This window comes from Monopterus albus, unplaced genomic scaffold, assembly GCF_001952655.1.
Source record: "Monopterus albus unplaced genomic scaffold, M_albus_1.0 scaffold213.1, whole genome shotgun sequence".
NCBI classification, from domain to species: Eukaryota; Metazoa; Chordata; class Actinopteri; order Synbranchiformes; family Synbranchidae; genus Monopterus; species Monopterus albus.
This window is the reverse complement of record NW_018128093.1, coordinates 85,432-106,418: the sequence shown is the minus strand read 5'-3', so window position 1 is coordinate 106,418 and position 20,987 is coordinate 85,432. Positions and strand designations below refer to the sequence as shown.

The window sequence follows — 20,987 nt, the reverse complement described above, 5'->3', positions numbered from 1 at the left end:
TTTAGGTCTCGTACCATTTTCTCGGTGTCAACTGACAGAAGGAGATGGTGAGATGAAAGGAGGCATCTATGGTTTGAAAGTACAGACTAGACGAGAAGATCAAAACTGAAATTTGAATGTTCTGCTTGATATTATTTTGGCTGGTAAATGAAACATGACTAAAACAACTGTCACCAGGCTGGACAGTAAGCTTCTAAGCATAATTACTGAGACCGTTTCCTCAGTGGGTTTCAAAAATAAAAAAACACTATTAAAAACAATCTCTTCTTGTCTAGATCACTTAATAGTCACATTAGTCAGAACCAGTGCTATTTCTGGTACAATAAAAAATAATTACTGACAATTATGCTGCGCTTCTGAAACATCAACATTAACATACACTCACAAAACTTAAAAAAAAAAAGCTGACACCTTTCAGACACTGCTGAAATTGAACGTGCGCTTAACAGGTGAGAATGTTTTTTTTCTTGTTTGTCTGAGACCAAAACCACTGCATTATACAGCCATTGTTTGGGGACCCTTGTGACTTACTGGGCTGAGTTAGATATGCTGATTTTAAAACGTCCTGCTTCTGTGTATGATATACACTCTGTAATAAAGCCAAACTGTCTGCTTCACTGATAAACGTTGTGTGACTAAACACTATCAGTTCAGGACACAAGGTGATTTTTCACAGTGGCACTGAAGCCTAAACTGAGGCTTTCTCTGTCCAAGGCCAATTTAGTCTACCTTGCTGTATTACTCACATAGTGTTTGTTGTCACAGTCTTTTCTAGCATCTGATGAAATGCCAGAGTTACATTCTTAAGGTGCTCTGCTGGAAGACTAAAACCCACAACACAAACAATAAGCACATGGAGGCATTATAAGAAGGATCATGTGAATCCGATCACTTCTCGCAAGAAAAACAAACCAAACAAAAAAAGATGCTCTCTAGTAGATCAAGGCAAAAATCTCAGTTTTTCTGCCAGTATAATAAATGCATAACTCAGGAAACTCAGAGCAATTCAAATGTGTGCTTTGCTAACATAACCAAACACAGATGCAGTAGAAGAACAGTATTCAGTTCAGTGGGGCTTTTTGGTTTTGTTTTGTTTTTTAACAAAAGTACAATTTTTTTGTAAAATATTTGCACGTCAAAATATTATTGTAGTTAAAAGGATATGTGCAAACTTGGGAAACTAGATTTTCTACCTTATGGAACATAATATTGTGACCATGTAAGTAAACTATGTTGACAACTAAAACACTAGGACAAGGTAAAGGCTGCTGCTGTTTCAGTTCATTTTTTTAAAAACTGAGAACTAAAGGCCTTTTCAGATAGGACGCAGTGGGCGCTGCGTTCCGCTATCAAACCATTCATTTCCAAGTGTTGTGTGGTGCAACAACGTATCAGTGCTGCGTCGGGCCAAGCTGAGCGCAACGCAATGTCATGCGTGCCATCGCCAAAGTTTGGAGCGCTCTGTGACGACACCTGGACGAGTCCAAATGCAGAGAACCTGACAGACCACAAAGAAAAGGTAGGAGAAGCTGATTTTGGCGGACCCACACCCTCTTCTTCTTTGCTGCAGCTTGTCTCCTCCTCATCATCAATACAATTAAAACCAAAGCTTGTCACTGACGTGTAGAGATACACATCATGCATCCAAGTCCACTGCTCGAAAAACCAGTTAGTATCTGCTAACCACCTCCTGGAAAGCTTTTTGGTCACCTAGCAACTGGTGCCCAATATGTGCGTGATTTGCACATGTGCACACTCCTCCCCTGTGCTGCGCCCAGCCCCCACGGCAAGCGCAGCGCATACCGTGTCCTATCTGAAAGCCCTTTAATTCTTGCAGTGGGACACAAACCCCAGTGTCTGGAACCAAAGTTTGACATACACCTGTCAACAGCTTAGAAAAGTCCATGAAAACCAAAAACACTTTATTCATATTTTTAAAAAGCAAAGTTTTGTTTGCCATTTTGTGATCTTGATGACTTTTAAGTGCATTACCGAGCAAGGATAAGACTTTAACGGCAGTACCTTCAACAAAAGCAATGCCAATAAGACCTGTCCCAAAGAAGTCCACAGTTTCTTCTCTTAATGACTACTGCCCCATTGCCCTAACCTCCAAAATAATTAAATGTTTTGAGAAACTGGTCAAAAAGCATACAGTCTCCTCCCTCATCAGTCAGACAGACATCACAAACGCTGCTTAAGCAGAGCCAAAAGTATAACCAGAGATTATTCTCACCCACATCACAGCTGGTTTACTCCGCTGCCCTCTGGAAAAAGATACCGCAGCATCCAAGCCAGGACAACTTGTCTGTGTAACAGCTTCCTCCTACAGACAATGAGACTTTTAAACTCCATCTAACTTGAACATTCCGTCCACTAAACTGGACTATGACAATACATCATGGACATGTGCAATGGACAATAAAACAGACGTACATGCCGTGTAGTCTATGCCTATTTGGTTTAAGCATTTATTTTAACTATTGTACTAATTATTTTATTCATAAACTTTATATGCCGTTTTATCATGGACAATATGTCCATGATAAACCTGCCACATATTGTCCAGGTTGCTCTGCACCCTGTGTATGGTTTGATGACAATAGAGTGAAACTGGACACAGCTAAAGTTATGGCCCCATTAATGGCCCACACAAGCAATACACACAGAAATAATCAAACAGATGCACACAACAACACACACACACACACACACACACACATGTTGGGCGACTCCAGATGAAAATAATTAATCTGTTTGTTTGATTATCACACCATCAATTTGGCACTGCAGGGGCCATTCATGTGTCACTGGCATTAAGTCATGGGTGTGTGTTTGTGCATAAGAATGACTGTGTTTGTGTGTTCATGTGTGTTTGTGTTATCAGGTGGCCGGCAGTGCTGCAGGCTGACAGATAAGAAAGCATTTCTCAGTTCTCTTAGATTTTCAATCCACGGTGCCCAGATGGTGTTGCTGCTGTATAGGTGTGTAAAAATGATATTGTAGGTGATAACCTGGTTACTGGCAGGGTTTGCTACCATGGTAACAAAGACAATGCTTCACCAAAATGGCAGATGTATCTTTGCTGTCATCCTGGGGTAGAGGTTAGTTCTTGTAAGCAGTGCTGTTGAAAATCCAACTTTCTGTCACCTCCACCACACACAATCTATCTTCAACTCTGCTGAGACAATCAGTCAGATCAACTTATGCAGCAGACTGACATCACAAACAGAAAGATGCTCTGTTAGCAACACACAAAATTTGATAAGCTATAGCATATTTGTGGTCAGACTGAGCTTGATCAACACCGGCTCTGGATTTGAAAAACAGTGACAACAGGAACAACCACCATGAAAATGTCAAAACCATCAGTGCATTGATTAAACTAATAAGTATACCAGAAGAGCCGAAGCCTGAAGGGCTATTCATGTTTTGCACGTCTGCTATAGTAAATTGACAATTTTCACCATCTTCCCAGGTCCACAAGGGTCTGTGTGCAGGCCAAAAGTTTGTGTTGGCACAGACGGTCCACACAGCAAAAGCCCCAACCCCTTATGTACCACAATAAGCTTGGAAAACGTCAGAGTACACAGACAGAAGCCAGACTCTCAATTTTGAAGTAATAGGAATCTACACAGAGTCTACGCCGTAGGCTATGTAAGCGGCGTACACCACTGTGAGACGTTATACTCGTGTGCTGGTGTCTGTGTCTCCCTGTAATTACACCTCCAAACCACAGTGGGGTGTCTATGCCACTGTGTTGCATTTCTTCGCCATTTACAAACAATGGCGACTGAAATTGAGTGGGTCATGTTGGAGTTGAAACTAACAGATGTTGAACAGCAGTTACTTTCACTGAAATTGTTACAACACAGACAAGAGAGAAGACGTCAGAGGAGATGGTCTGTACGACCACTGGACTAACTGAGGTGGAGTGGTGGGGGGGAGTGCTTTGCCACTCAGAGACAGGAACAAGGAAATGTGATGCAACCAATCACAGTTGTTGTGGTTCAAGTCGCCATGACATGCAGTTACCTTTCCGGAGAGGTGCACGTCAGGCTACAGCATAGGATAGTAGGCTACATATGACCTGCGGCGTAGATTCAACGCAGAACCCTAAATCAAGAATGAATCGTCTTTGTGCAGAGTGCCACAGATGAGAATGGGATTTCTAATGTAACTGTCAAGTATCAGCTAACAAGTCTTCAACCTTCACTGAAATGAAGGACTTCCTCCATCTCTCCTGCAATACATAAAGTTTTGGAAAGAAGTGCTAGAGTACGCACATTGAAACATTTTATCAAGTAGGAAGGAACGATTGTGGAACGTAGTTTAAATATACAACATAATGAAGATAATATTGCAAAGTCCTACAATTTCCCTCCTTTATTTGCCTCCAGATGTCAGTAATTTTAGGCCTGAAATAATGTCCTCCAACTCAGCCTTCTTTGGCCCCACATTACTTCCCCTCTACATGACGACAAGCATCCGCTTTCTCTCATGGCCTACAATAAGCAGGCGGCAACATCAATTAGCCCCCTTTTAGCACAGAGGCCAGTGGGGACAGTAACAATGGCTGGTGTTGAGAGATTAGTGCTTTTCCAGCTTAGCTCTCTCACTAAATTCTATTGGGAAGATACTAACTGGTTGCTAAAAGGCAGCTAGCCCCAGATGGCTGATCATATGAGGGTGATGTAAGGCCCATTACAGTAATCCAAATACTGAGACTATTGTGGTCAGACTGCAAAGAGCAGGCCATTAGAGAGAGAGAGTTGGGGTAAATGCAAAGATAGAAAAGTTAGAAAATCATAAGTCTAAGTTAGAAGAGAAGGAGTGAGACTAAAAGAAGTAATAAAGGGAATGGATAAAAGAAAAGCAAACTGAATCCTGGGAAAAAAAGGAAAGTATGAGAAAAAATGAATGGGAACAAATGAAGGGATAAGGGAAGGAAGAGAAGTAGTAACCTGAGTATCAGAGACGGAATAAACGGACAAGCACAGCAAGAGGAAAGAAAAGGTGCTGAGGTGAGAAAAGTAAATCAAAAAAATCAGAAGAGAAACAAAAATGGAAGAAAACAGGACTCCAGGAAAGCAATGTAACGCAGAGTAATTATTTTTTACTGCACAGGGTTTTGTGTCAGATGCTAAACATTCCTTGTATAGCACCATCCAACTTCCATCTGACTAATCTATTTATCCAGAGACGCTGAAAACAACTGCATGGCTTTTAAAAAGCCAAACCAGCACCATGAACACACACAGCTATATGCTCTGATGCACAAATACAAAATATCTATCAATCACTGCCCCAAACCTGTTTGTTTCTGGTGTTTACTTTTTTTCTATATAAAAACCCAATACCACACAATGTAACATGATAATCTCCTGACATCTTTAGGTCATTACACAGAATCACACATCGGCAAACTCCTCGGTTGCCAGTTTGTGTAATCCAAGATCACCCTGTAGAACAATTTCAAAATGTTGTGCTTAACAGTGAAATGCATGAAAAACTATCATTAAAACCACTATTGACTTTTTATGTGCATATGAAATTTTGGGGAATATTTACTAAACTTGTAGCAAATTACCACCAGATGCACAAACTATTGGGGTACTGCAATTTTATATTTTAGCAGCATATTTACTGATGATGTAAATGAGCACAACTGCAACTGTGTTCATTTTAAATGCTGTGGTGCCTGTGCTGTGCACATGTGGACCAAGAGGGAGCACAGAAGAAAGTCTAAGTTTATAGGGACTGATCCTTAATACGTTGAAGAAATCAACAAACTTGCCTCCTGCAAGTCAAATCATCTTGTATTTTGTTCAGTAACTGAATCTTAGTTTGAGCTGAAAGCCTGTACAAGTCCTTCATATTCTCCTCTGGTGAGCGATGTAATTTACAAACAACCTCTCCCTCCTCAAACATATTAACTCTCAGATAACTAACAGTTGCCACACTGACAGCAGGGCTGCACACGTTACACCTGCTTTCTTCTGACGTTCAATTTCAGCTACACCTCCCTCTGTCGCAGCGCTGATAAATCAGGTGCTGAGGCTATTTCTATACATTTCCATTCCCTGATTTTAAAATACACATTTCTTATTTGTCCAAATTCTTGTGGTGCCACGTTTCTTCTTTTTCTCTGCTGCAAAACCGAACTGCGACTCCTTAGTAAAAATACAAATGCATGCAAAAATGAGCCAGAAAGCCTCAGTAAATAACCCCCATTATTTCACCCGCATAGCAGCGAAAATGGATTCATTTTGCTAAAGTTGTGCCAAATTTGATCACAAGACAAACAAAGGCTTAGGGTGGATACCGCAGCTTAGATACGCAAAAATGTGGAGGTAGGAATGCTAGAAAAACTATTTGTCTGTATTTATATAATCATTCATTTGCAGCTATTAGAGAAGGCTGCACATGAAAGCAATTTGCAGGCGTAAACAGACTGTTGTCTTCCCTGCCATCACAGTTTGTTCCAGTTTGCTCCAATTGCTACTTTGCCCAGAAGATCAATGTTTCATCTTACCTTGCTTGAATAATAATGCTTCTTGGTGTCAGGTGAACTGAACTGGTGACTCGATGGTCAGAAGGTCTCATGTGATGGTTTACACTCCCCCAAGGTCATCATAAGGAGTTGCCTCTGACAAGGAAAAAATAAGACCAATCAAAAAGAAAAACATAATTAAGGGGTATCATTGAAGACAAGCATAGCATGGCTTAATACTATTAGTATGGAGAGAGAGTAAGTAGATATTGTAAGTAGAAGAAAAACCCAAAGTCATGCTTAAAGAGGTTTAGAAAATAAATAAAATAATGATGAGAAATATGTAAAAGCTGTTTTTCTTACTAATAATTAGATTTCTTTTCTTAAAAGGACACAAAGCTAATCTTTGAGCTAACAACATGTACCTTTTGTATGTACAAACATACATATAGTAGTAGTATATGATTTCAGATTGCACTCTGAGTGTTCACTGTCAAAAGAGCAGTTTCCCTTGATTCACACTGAACACAACCACTCAACACTGTGTGACAAACACTGGATTGAGGGACAGGGGGAAAAGACAACAAGGCCCTTTTCTTGTTAAGATAATGTACGTTCCAGCGATTAGACACAGACTGATGTGAACAATCAGTGAGACGAATTGGGGAAAATCTGCCCTGAGCGCCCCCTTTCACTTACCACACACAAAATATCTTCTCTTTCTCACTTGTTCTTCGATTCCCACACAAAAGTGGACACACACTGTGAGACACACACAACCCTAATCTTTCTCTCTCGGCTTCTCATTCTTTCACACGGTAGCTCTTTAATTTGATTTTAAAACGGCAAATCATTTAAAGGCTACAAGAGTATAAACACAATGTTTCACCATCCTGTTCTCCTCTGTCTCTGGGATAAATGTACTAAAAATGACAAATGAGAAAACAAACTGAACATGCCCATACATTCTGCCTCTTCCAAGAAGAAACCCTTACTCGGATAAAAACCCAAAGCCAGTTGGACAAAATGGCAAATTGTAAATCCCCAACTATTTTCAGGAGTCTCTATGGGATGTATACTGAACGTCTACTGAAATACGTACTGAGAAAGGAGTAAAGGGGAAACTGACAAATGATTATCATAATTGTAGTTTGTCAATCTTTAATTTGTACATAGGCTATTCTGAAAACTAGATGTACCTTTTTTTAAACTAACAGTGAATAATATATTGGTTAAAAAAAACAAAAAACAAAAAAAACATTCATCCCGACACAGTGTAAAGTTCAGGATGCCCAAGTCAGAGTCCTGCACGGGTCCAGTTTTGCAAACCCGCATTTGCAAAGCTCCGTATGGGACCTGAACCGTTACCAGAAGTTAGCTCTAGATAAAACCTGGACCCGAGCTGACCTATTAACATAAGACCCGCGACGTGTAAGTAAGCTACACAGTCTTGGACGGTTGTTTGTCGATGGGCTCAGCACCTGGGCTTCCATAGCTGTTCCCTTGGTGACCACGTACCTAGTATAGGCTCTATTCTATTCTAAAGCCTCGTCTGGTTCTTTCAAACCAGGAACTCAGAGGGACGACTCAGACCACTTGAGTATATAAAAAATATAACCGTGCTGGTTTATTCAAAGAGTCACAGGCAAGAATTAACACTTCAAAGTCCAGAGATCTTCCAACCCCCAGGCTGCCCAAGCAGCCCGGAAACAGGAAAGACCCCGAACCAAGAATTGCTATGCAATATCATCACTTAGTTGGCTCGCCCCCTCCTCCACAGAAACGTCAACCGACGTCTCTCTTTGCAGCTGGCTATAACGTTAGCCAAAACATGAGGAAAAGTCAAGGTGTGTGGCTGTTGTTTTCGTGTTGTGTATCTAAAACAATTTGACATAACATTACACATTAAGACAAATATTAAGACTAGCATTACAGTTGACACTAACAGCTCTTTGCCTGTAACCTTGACCTGCCTGCAGTCTGCACTGCAAGCACATTACTGAACAGTTAACAGCCTGAGCTAGTCAATCTGTCTCCACTAACATCTTCTAATACAACAGATCTCTAATCAATTTCTATCTAACTAAGAAATTACCTAACACTAGCCTGCGGCTATCAAATGCTAACAGTTTTAGGCACCACTGTCAAGAAACAGCGCCGCTGGTTACGTCATTCTGACTGTCGGTGACCACACTGACCATCTCCCATACGTCCGACTTGGCCTTCGATGATATACATGTCCACCATTTTGTATTCACAACTAGCTATTTTCGCTTTTAAGGTATCAAATCTTGACCCACTGACGCCTACGTTGACGTCCTCTTAACTGGACATGAGTTGAGGGGTCAAAGGTTGAGCCATAAGCCTTCATAATAAATGTATTTAAATTATGTGGAGTTAGATGTTTTAAAGAAGCTGTGCCTTTAGTGTGTATTTATTTTAATTTTAATTATGCTTATTTCACCCTCTACATTCACTTTATTTTTACCAGTTCCCCTACCGTTAATTATTGTAAACATTTTTTTCCAGACCTGGTGGAGGACTCTGGCCACGGGCGCCGTTAGGGGGGGGAGAGTTAGGACGATTCTAAGGGCCCACAAACTTTGGGGGCCCACAGTCTGTGGGTAGAGGGCCCAACTTCAAATTTTTTCATAGGGCCCAAAACTGCTAGCGGCGCCCCTGACTCTGGCCCAAGCGGTCACAGTCCATGTGATGTGTAATAAGTATTTTATGTACATATCCATTTGTATGTATTTTGAGGAAGAGCATTGCCACAAAGGCCTAAATCCAGACTTGTTAATTAAAAAGTAACAAGGGTGAAAGAGATTTTTTTTTTAATCAATGAGAATGAATTGGCTTTTTTGAGACCCCCAACACCATAAATGATTTGTCTTTGACATGAAATCAGGAAGAATCAAAAGTCTGCATGGGAGAACAAGACAGAGCGGAGGAGGGGAAACAAGAAAGTGAACAAGACAGAGAAACCAAAAGGCCCGAGAGGAAGGAAGAGTGAGCCAAAGATAAGGAAGCTCAAAGAGAATGAATGTCTTTCATCAGCTACCCATCATGGTTCATAATCACACGACAGGTAGCGACACAGTTTGACCCCCAGAGTGAAAACGAAAAAGATGCAAAAACACAAAGAAATGTTTTTAACATCTTAAACGGTGCATGAAACGGTACTTTTTAAAAACATTGTTAGCTGTTAGTAGTCTATAATGCTGGTGCAGTAGAAATTACAGCTCATTGTATGGTTGCCTAAAATGCATCAAAAGAAAAGACAGAGAGTAGAATTGAAAAGGACATTCGATTTCACGCAGCATAAAAGTGGAGGGTGTTAGCTAGTTAGCAACCTTGATCCACTTGTAACATTTTCAAAGGTCTGGCTTTGAGACAACTTTGACTGACAGAGCAAATCACTTGCAAGACAACTGAGCCATGTTCATCTCGTCTTTCATCCTCCTCTTTTCTTTTATGAGTGGTTTATTCTGTTATCTCTGCCTCTCTGTCTGCTGTCCATTTTAATCCTTCTCCCTCCTTGCTGCTTTCTCACTTTTTCCATCCCATTATATCCCTCCCTCTGTTTCTCAGCCTCTTCTTCACACCCACCATTTGTTTTCCCTCTGTTACTTTTGCCTCCTATTTTCTGCTCCATTTTGCTTCTAAAGCCATCCATATAGATTTGTAACATCCGTAAACAAACAGTATGTGTAGTGTCAGTCTCAATAATTGAGAATATATTATTTCCAATAAGCAGTAAGTTGTTTACAACTGACATTGTAATTTATTTGCTCAAGTCTACAGGATCCTTTCCTGTGAATTATCAGAAAACACACTTTCTGAATATCATAGCAGGGCTGGTACCAACTCTGGCAGTGTAGTTCTTCAAATTCAAATGTCACAGGGAAAATATATCATCATGTTGAGCTCACAGTTATGCACTTTCAGTAAGTTAGAGCATCAACCATCAGGTCCGTCACTGGACACTCACTGCCTGATTCCACACTTTCTTCTATTAATAAAACAATGCATGCCTGGGTAGCATTTAGTGAATTCAGAAACAATAAAAGAAATGTGTTCATCTAGTAATAGGCATTTGAACATGAAAAATATTTTTATCTGTTTCTTAGGACAGTGACATATCACAAACAGCTGCACTGAACATATGCAGCCTTCACTTTTATTAGACAAATTAACTACTTTGGGCAATGTAGGGTCCATCACACTTCAATCAATCAGTCAAACTTCATTTGTATAGCACTTTTAATATGGGTTAATGCCATTCAAAGTGCTTTACAGACGACTGACATAAGTAAATGTGAACATTTAAAATGGCCTCAGTTGTTCTGACAAATGGAAGAGCTTGAGGCATCTGTTCTAATAAGTGCCAACTAGTGTGTATGCGTGCATTGGTATCTGACATTTGATATAAGCTTTGGTGTAAAAACAGATGATTCATGAAGACGCACTACGACTTTGTAACCATCATAATCGAACACTTTATAGCTTGTAAGTTTGGACTCAGTGACATTAAACAGGATGACTCTGTTGTGGTGCTTAATGTCACAATGAGGTAAACTTTGTGAGAGTGTAATGCACCTGCAGTCAAAGAGCTAAATTATTAACACCCTTGTCTGCAGATAATTTTTTTTTTTGCTATTTTCAGAATTTGCATCAACATTACTGGCCAAGTATGCTGAACACAAGGAATTTGATGCTGTACAGTGGCTCCCAGGGCAACAAGAAAAATTATGTGCATGCAAATAGGAAGCAAAAAAATATTGCAAAAAACTAAAAATCTACAACATTAATAAATATATAGATAGAAGAACTTCAGATGAGTAAATTCAGTGGTTATATTTACAAGTTATTGCACTGGGGGCTGTTATTCTGGTATACAGACAGAGATTTGCTGTTAATCAGAGTGACGGAAACTGTTTTGTATTTAAAAATAGAAAAAATAGAGAAGGAGAGAGGAACGGGAAATGTCATTAAGCATATATAGTTTCCTACTTTGCTGCGTTCTCATTAAAGGATAAGGTCGGTCACTTTCTATATTAATCGAGTTTTCAGTAGTCCCCATACGCAAAGATCTGCACATGCTCAGTTGGCTCTTACTTCAGATGGTGTAAAAACATATGCCCATTTGGAGCTTTTGGGGCAACAACCTAATCCAGGTTGGAGACAGACAGCCATTAACCATATAAAGGCACTTCATTGTTGGTTTATATGGAGGTTGTTGAGAAAACTATTAATACTGAAAATGACCAAACACATCCTTTAAAAACACACTCTACACTTGCAAAAAGCTCTCAGTACACAAACATACTAAAATACACAAAAATTGCTTCTTCACATTTTTGTCATTTTGTTTATTTTCTGCTAATAAAAGGATGAGAGGCCAGTAGTCAGACAGCGTGCGAAGGAGCACAGGAAACGAGACACAAAGTGAGATAGACAGAAGAAAAGAAGAGAGATCTATTCCTGTGTCGTCTCGACGGGAGCACCCCAAAGTGGAAACTCATTAACTCACAGAACGATATTACAATTGGCATGACTAAAAAGGCAAACAAATTTAATTGTTAATGCCCAAAAATCAGCCAGAGGGGGGAGAGAGGGAGGAGGGTGAGCACATAGTAAGAGAAGAGGAAAGAGGGGAGGGGGATAGTGTGTAGAGAGGAAACAAGGGATCAACTGTTAATTCTAGCTCCTGTACCTTGCTTTACCTTTGGAAGAATAGTAATCTAGGAATATAATTCATGCATCTGCCATAATATTGCATTGCATTCAATTAAGTCAGGCATTTGACTGCACAGTAACTTCTACAATAAAGATGTGGAATGAGTAGCTGATATTACCAAAACAATAGAAACCCCAAGTCATGGCTGCACGCAGCCCCAGCTTGTGACTTTCATGTATTACATTTTCATGTCACAAAGATAATTCTTATGCTAACCTGTGGAACTGGTACATGCTGATTGTTTAAATCCGTACCATCGTTTGACGACAACACACCTAAACTCTGAAGGTATTTCCCAAACCCTCAAACTCTTCTAATGATATGGAATCAAAAATAAAGATGGCAACAGGAAATGATGTCACTTTGGCATTATGCGAAAGTGGTTCGATGTCATTTCCTGTCACCATCTTTGTTTAACTGAAAAGAAATTGTTTTACTTGAAAAACCTGAACTGGAATGCAACGGTTCTGTGTGCGACACTATGCTCCATAATCAGCAAGAATTTTAACCCAAGCCATGATCTTTTCCTAAACCTATGTATTTGTAGTGCGAAACTGAATTTTTGTGTGTACAACCAAGGTGTTTTATTCATGTTTTGTGACATATACCTTTGGTTTCTTACACTGATGTGAGTGGACTAGTACTGTCCTTGTCTCATCCAAACACAAATCCTTTGGCATCAGTATGACATGCAAAAGATACTTGACGAAGTGTCAGTATTTGTTGCCTGGGGATGAGATTGGGTTGACCAGTGCTAGGCAGTCCTTTCACTTGCAAGCTTTCACTTCTTTTTATTTTTGTCTTTCAGCTTTGATGGCCTGAAAAATGGCATGTCTGCAACATGTTTACAAAAAAAAAAATCAAATATTAGCAGTTATAGATATCAGTTAAATGTGTTTACATGTAGCTTGGTTTAAAATATTTCTAATAACCAAATTTATGCCAAATGCAGCATAACATACAGCAGACAAAACCAAAAGAATATTTTGCAACTTTGCCTGAGCAATGAATCAAAGGCAAGGTTCATACCTGCACCAGCAAATTTAAATTAGAACATTAGTTTCTCTCAGGCTTTGGCTCCGTGTGTTGCCATCAAATAACATACAGTATATTTTAGACACATTTCAGGAAGGAAAATTATCCTTGAACCTCCACTTGCATGGTAATGAAAAAATTCCAGCAAGCAGGTGGAAAAATGTTCAAAATGTGGCTCCATATAATGCCTGGGCTTACAGTATAATCCAGCTATTATACGTTTCTTTCTGAAGGACACACAAAAACGCACAATCCTTCAAAACACCAGAGCCTTGGTTTTGGTTTATTACAGAAATCCTCAAAGGGAGACCTTTCAATTACACTGCAAGACCTGATTCAGCCCCAGTTCTCCCCCTTCTCACAAGCAATTGATAGTGCCAGAAAAGACTTATTTCACAGCATTATTCAAGAGCTTTGTATTAAAACTCCCCTTAAAGGCCCACAGTCGCACTATTCAAAGCTTGCAAAAACAGTCACGGAGTAAAGGAAGGTCATGTCGGTGGGAGGATAGAGAATCCTCTCCTTTTCACGCTGGAGATGGGAAACTAATAGTAGGTTGTTCATACGATCTGGAACTGAAATATGAAGCCGGGGAGAGGAAGGAAACGGCCAGTGGTGTATTTAGCAGCGATTCTCAGCCTTTAAAAAGGAAGTCGAACTTAAAAAAACAAACAAACAAAAAAAAAAAACACACACACACACACACACAAAACACAAAAAATTTTTTAAATGGCTGCAGTTAAATGCTCTTGATACTTGATTTAAATATTTGTTGGGTAATAGTTTCACCTTTTCAGCTTTGCTTTGGGTAAATTATAGATACAGTAAAGGACTTTCTTTCTCTATTTGTGTTTTCACAGTGTAATGCACTGATTCCTTCATTTTTTTATTCCACAACTATTTTGAAAACATGATAGCAAATAACTGCATCATACCTCATCCAGAATGACCAAGCACCTCCCAATCAAAGGAGAAGAGACTCACTGTTTCTGTAATCTTTTGATTTCTGCCAGATTTTTTTATATCTTCCCTCTAAAATTGTGACCCCGCTTGCACAGCCTAAAGCCGCTGGTATGAACGGAGCCAAAAACAGATGAAGTGATATAGAGATAGATGGCATTAAAATGGTTTGATCTAAGGCATTCAAAGAGAGGACAGCACTGAGAAGTGTGAAGAGAGAGGGAGACTGCAGAAAAGGCAGCACGAAGAGCCACAGAGGGGGTGACACAGAGAGCCTGTGCTTATTTGTCATAAGATGGACTATCAGAAACAAACACAGAGGGAGGGCACTTGTGTTTGGAGCTGGATGCAACAGAAGAAGAAATAAAGCTTAGAAGTAGGAGACACCCTGCAGCATCACAAAAAAAAAAAAAAAACAGAAAAATGATCTTTAAGATAATGATCCCAGCAACTCATTTTAATCTCATATTTTAATTGATTTGAAATCTGACAAATCTGTAGGTAATGAGGGTGCAGCGTCATAGGTCTATTAGTCAAGTGCAAATGTTTGCCCTGGTTTGACCATACGTGTGCTAGATATCTGGGTAAGGCTCAAGATAACTAGAAAATCTAAGGTTTTGCATAAACAAGGGAAATGCTTTACACAAGACAAAGTGGCACTAAGATTTAAATATATATATTTTAAGGCACAGATAGATGCTGTAACTGATTAATGCTGAATACTAAAGACTACATGTGTGCCAGTAGAAATCCACCAAATACACATCCTCATCCATTAATAACCACAAGCAATGTTGTGTAAAGGTGTTTGCCAAAGATTTTTTTTTTTTCCATCGGATGCTGCAGCTACACAAAAGGACAGTCCTCTGTCTTACTCTGGAGACCATAAACATCAGTACCTATTTTCATTTCAGTTGACTAGTAGATGTCAAGATACTAGGGATTTAACAATATGAAAAACTCACCAAAAAGTTCATGATAGGACATTTACCATGAAGGTCAAAGAACGGCCTTTAACTAAATTATAAATACATATTTTTTGTATAATGTATATAAAAGATAATGCTGCAGTCAGTAGCAGTCCTTTTATGAGATATTATTGCAGAAGCTGGATCGTGCAAATATAACAAGTCATACTCACAGTGGAACATCACTGTTTTAGTTTCCCCATGGCAGGTTTAAATTTCTTTGTTTGGTTGCCGTGCCAGCCAGTGGTCTGGTTCTCAGTAGGTTAGTAGACCAGCTGAAGGGTTATCCCCCAACTACCGGGGGCAGTAGTGGGCAAACTGGCAGAACAAAGAGTAGAAGATGCCAAACTAGGACAAGCCACATAAAGGTGAGATTTGTACATTACTGGATATCTTTTCCAAACATTATGGTCTGCTTTTTTAAGAGAAAGGACTCTAAGGGTGGCTACTAAGTCCCTGGTTTTGCATTTGTGCATCCGGTTTGTTTGCTCATCACTGTTAAAAAGTGTTGCATACAATCGTGTCCCAACTGTTTCTGTGAGAGTATCCAGGACTGTCTCAGTTACAAAAATGGGCAGTATTGCCTTCGTCCAGCAGTATTTGCCAATTGTTCAGCATTTGTCAGTTTCCTTTCCGCCCGTGTCATTTCTTTAAATGGGAAAACTGAAATGCTGACACACCATAGCTCCAAATATCAGTGATGGAGCATCCACTATATTAGTTTCAAACTGTGCAACCTGAATGTAGTTATGCTAACAAAATAGCCATATGCAGATACCATCATAGTACCGCAACATTATTGAGACATTTTTTTTATCCTGATATCGCAAAATTACAAATATCGTAAGATCCCTCCAAGATACCCATGCTGGATCTGGATGTGTTATCTGTCAACCAGCTGACTAACCAATTGCAATTGCCCCTTGTAGGCTCATCTGCTTGCAGGAGTAACCATATAAACTGAGAAAACTTGGATCATATAAACCATATAAACTTGGATCATGTTGGCAATGCAAGAAAAACGACTTGATACAAAGTAAATGCATAAATAACAACCTGACAAACAACATACAATATATAGACATACCTATATATACTGTAAGTACAGTATCACCCAGATCAAGATGGGACTTTTAAGCGAGGATGGGGATGTGTTGGGGTGGGGCAGGAGCTCCGATCATTGCTGGATTGATTTTCCACAGAACTGAGAAAAACAATTATAGTCCCAAGAGCAGCACAAGGACTCTGCTGTTAAAAGATGTTTAAAGAAACAGGGATGCACTATTGATTGAGGCTCATTCCTACACATTACTAAATGCTTTGCATTGAAAGGTACTAAATTGCTCTTGCCTGTGCCAGTGTTGCCTTGTGGATAACTAATAACAGACAAAACAATGTTGAGAAACTGACTGGTGGAACACACCACTGATAGGACAGCCAGTCTGCATCAGTCTGAAGTGGGGAATGAAAAATGGATGAAGCGATAAGCAAAAAGAAAAAAAAGAATAAAACATAGGCTAAGCTTGGAAAGATGCATCTAAAGACGAGTTCTTTGCCTGCTGATGAAAAGGTTGCAGTCTTCATTAGTCAGTGTCAATTGTTGGTTAGTATTAAAGTCGTAGTCTACTTCATTTTCATGCAAGCTACGGATGTAACAATACCAAACACTCACAGTACAATATCGCTACAATAAAAAGTCCATGATATTTTATTAAAAAATTAAGAAAAAAATGCCCTTTACTAAATTTTTTGTACAAGATATTTAAAGGGTAATGCAGCAGTCAGTATCAGTCCTTCTATGAGATAAAATAATATTATTTCATTGACTGGATCTTATAAATAAAATAAGTCAAACTCGCAATGGAACATCTGTGTTTTTGTAGCCCCTCGGCAGGTATAACGTTCTCTGGTGGTTGTGCCAACCAGCGATCGGGTTCTCAGTAGGCTACTAGACCAGTTGAGGTGGGTATTCCCCCGACCACCGGAGGCAGTAGTGAGTAAATAGCTGCGTGGTGCACCAGAAGAAAACGCCAAACTAGAACAAGCCACACACAGGTGCTTTACTGGAGGCGTTTTCAAACATGGTGGTCAACTCTTTCAAGAGAAAAGACTTTAAGGGTGGTTACCAAGTTGCTGGTTTTGATAATAATCATTTTATTTGGCCAAGTATGTTACACACAAGGAATTTGTTTGCGGTAAAAAAAAAAACGAGGCAGCCATCTGCAGCGCCAACTCAAGCAATGGAGCCATAGGGGCCAGTTTCTTCTCCATCTGTGTCATTTTTTGAAATGAGGAAACTGAAATGCTGACACACAACAGCTCTAAATATCGACAAGACATTACAAATATTGTTACATCCCTAAAACCATAACTTCCTTTGTACGTTGTAATTTAATTACCTTATTAGTATAGCACCTTTACAAACACTGGACCCTATGTGAAGTTAAAAACAAATCGCTTCATAGAGTCCGTCAGAAAAGAATACAGCTGCATTTCAATGGATAATGTTTGTACTAAAAATTACTCTTCTGACTATATCTGAATATGCAACTATACTGTATTGCAACCAAAACACATGGTTAAGTTTAGTTAAAAACCCTGCTTGCAGACAAAGTAAATGATATTCTGTCACAGGGTAAAAAGAAATCCTCGTTTCCAGCACAGAGGTCTTGCATCCACCAACCTGAGCTTGCCTGTTAGGGAACTTCCTTGGCATTCTGCATATGGAAAGGTTTCTATTACATTTTGTGTGGTCATTTATGTTTGCCAGAGGATGAATTCTTGCCTATTGCCACAACATGGACTATCCCTTCAGAGTTTTGGTGACATCTGATCCACTTTTTAGCTTCTGACTTGTATGCTCAGTAGGTTCCAATTTTTTTTTAAATATGCTACGTCTGGCCAAGCTCTGAAACTTTGAAGAGATGATTAATTATCTCTGTGGGGAAACTAGAGCATTTGGCAGATCCTGAACACATGGATCAACGGTGAAGAAGTGGATTATGCTGCAGGAGAGGACCGGGAAGCCTGTAGAGATGTTCTGATATATTTTGACACTGTCTTACACATTTTTATATATTTACACATTTGGATTTCTTTGTAAACTGCTGTGAATCCAAGAGGACAAACTTTTCAAAGCCACATTTCATGTCTACATGTTATGAATATCCAATAGATTTCCAGTGGAATATCCTTTGCATGTGGTTGTACTGATGTGTCTTTGTATTTTGCTCAGTTGGTGGATATACTTTTTGAAATACATCTGTTGGTCCTGGTGCTATTTATGGAGATGAAGCTATTTAAAAAAACTAGCAGAGTAGTTGTAATAAAGGATGGTTGATGGTGATCACGTGCTCGTACCAGTCATAATGCTACCGCATTTGAATCTGGTTCTATTTATCTTTGCTTTTCTTCACACTATTCTGCAAATCTTCAACTGTTACCTTCATTTATCTTTGTATACTTGTCTCTTAAGGTACCACTGGGCCCTGAATGTGGCTATCAGGCTGTACTGACATAAATCTGCTGGGCCCCATGACAGGGGACAGCCCCAGCCTACCCTATCATTAAGTTGCTTTTAACTCCTACCCTCACCCAAGCAAACAGCAAGAACGCAACGGTTTGATCCAGACTGATAGCTACACTGCCGATCATCTGACTGTTATGGTTCACTTAGCAGTCCTGCAATGATCCCTACTTATCTATTCCCACTAGTCCTGCTAGTACTAATCTGTTACATCAGAAAATGATCACTTTGACCTGGTGCACCTTTAAAATGACCCTGAATCTTTTCCTCACCAAGCAAAGAGCAGATACTTAGCAGCATGACAAGTCCTTCAGATTAAATCCACTTGTCCATCAACGTCCAGTTATCAGGAACAAGAAGCTAATGAAAACTAAGGTTTAAAACAGAGAAGGCAAGAGTTTTTATTTCAGTGTGTCAGATACACATTTAGTCAGTGTTTTCTGCTGTCATCATAGCTTCAGGTTAGAGCTATAGGTTGAAAAGATTAGAGGCTCGCACTAAAAGCTAAAGTGTTTGTGCCTTCTCAGCCAACAAAAGATGATTTCTAATCTCATTTGAATCTTTATAATAATCTTTATCAATTTAGTTACTTGCAAATGTTTAGTGTCCATACTTTTCATTACCTCTCACATTTCTGATTCTTTTCTTTCATTCCAGGCCTCACTGCCTCCCTAAATCTCCCTCCTTAGCTTCTTAACTTATACTAGTGTCTCTCCTCCACTTATACTCCCATACTCCATCTCTTACTTTCATATTTCCTTTTCTTGTTTTCCTTGCTTCCTGTAATCCCATCATCTTTTTCCTTTTTTCTTTCTGTCTCCCTTTCTTTCCTCTCTCATCTCCTTTGCCTCCTCTACTGTGCCTCATCACGATCTGAACAAATAAAAGGCCCGTGGATTTGCATAGCAGTCCTGGCTGCAGCAGATCTGGCCAAGAATTTGACTTTTCCAGAGCTGCTTATGACAACAGGGAGGTTCAGGCATGATGCTGAAATAAAAGAACAAATTAGATTCAAAAGATGGAAGCTGAGTTAAGGAGTGAGACAATGAGAGGGTGCCCCATGGAGGAGGGGGACCGATTTATGTGTGCATTTCTTTGAGACCCAGGAACATCCAAATGCAAAGGTAGGGGATGCAGAGCAAATGTTTTGTGAAGAATATGAGCCTCGGTGACACAATTTGTGCTATAAACATTATCGCTTCAGATAGGTTTTAAGTGTGTTGACCTTTTGCTTTGGAACTCCCCTCACTGTGTCTCCTGTTGATTCACAAATTTAAACTTTGTTAAAATCTCTTAAGGCTGAACTGAAGTTGGCTCCGTAATATGTACAACATAAAAACAGAAATGACATTGTATCTAGAATCTTAAAGAGGTGATTTGTAATTTCCATTCTGAATGCTTAATATTCCCTTCTGTTGTACCACCCATCTGATATTTTCAAAGGGTTCTGAAGTGAGTGTGTAGGACAAAGTGAATATATGTAATAAAGTTATACAGTACCAGTCAAACATTTGAACATACCTTATTTTTCAATGATTTTCTACATTGCATATTGATACTGGGAACATCAAAATTATGAAATAACACATCAACCGTGTCCCCAGGAACACCTTGGGGTTCCTCCTGAGGAGCTAGAGGAGGTGTGTGGGGAGAGGGAAGTCTAGGAGGCTCTGCTCAGACTACTGCTCCCACAAGATGGATGGATGGACGGACGGACATCAACCGTGTCACGATTCACCGCGTTTCCTGTCGAGAGATTTTATTTTGGTAAATTTCCGCTTTCCCACCTGTCTCCTGTTTCTATTCTGACTTTACTGTGGCACTCACACCAACACCTGTTTTCCATCAGAGCAATCAACCAGCCGCAACATAAACCAGCTCTCTGCGATCACTTGTCACTGAATTGTTGTCTGACGTCCTCACTAGAGACTTTCCAGCACCTGTTCCTCATTTTTCTGCAACCTGTTTCCCGAGTTGGACCCAGCCACTGCTCGCCTCATTTCTTTGGACTCTCAATCATATGGACACGTGTTTCTTGCTATCTGGTCACTGGTCTGTGTATTGTTCTCTGCCAATGTTCCATGCTTTAGTTATTTTAAGTGTCGGGTCAATGGTCTGTTCCTGGTCACTTTTAGTTTTGTTGTTTGTATGTCCAGAGCTGTACGTCTGTTTTCGTTTTAGTTACCTGTTTGTTGTTTCCTCAGTCCCCCACTCTTGTCTGTTACTTGTTTATGCTCACTTAGTTTTTTATTCTCCTTTAGTTACCAG

The 20,987-nt window shown here is 39.7% G+C and overlaps 1 long non-coding RNA gene across 1 annotated transcript in view; it reads right to left on the bottom strand.

The window, feature by feature from the left end:
• LOC109971032 (uncharacterized) overlaps positions 1-20,987 on the bottom strand; it is a 98,766-nt gene that overhangs the window by 60,952 nt on the left and 16,827 nt on the right. Inside the window, exon 2 of the long non-coding RNA XR_002276481.1 lies at positions 6,533-6,646. This is a non-coding gene — a long non-coding RNA (uncharacterized LOC109971032). The remainder of the gene's footprint in view (positions 1-6,532; positions 6,647-20,987) is intronic.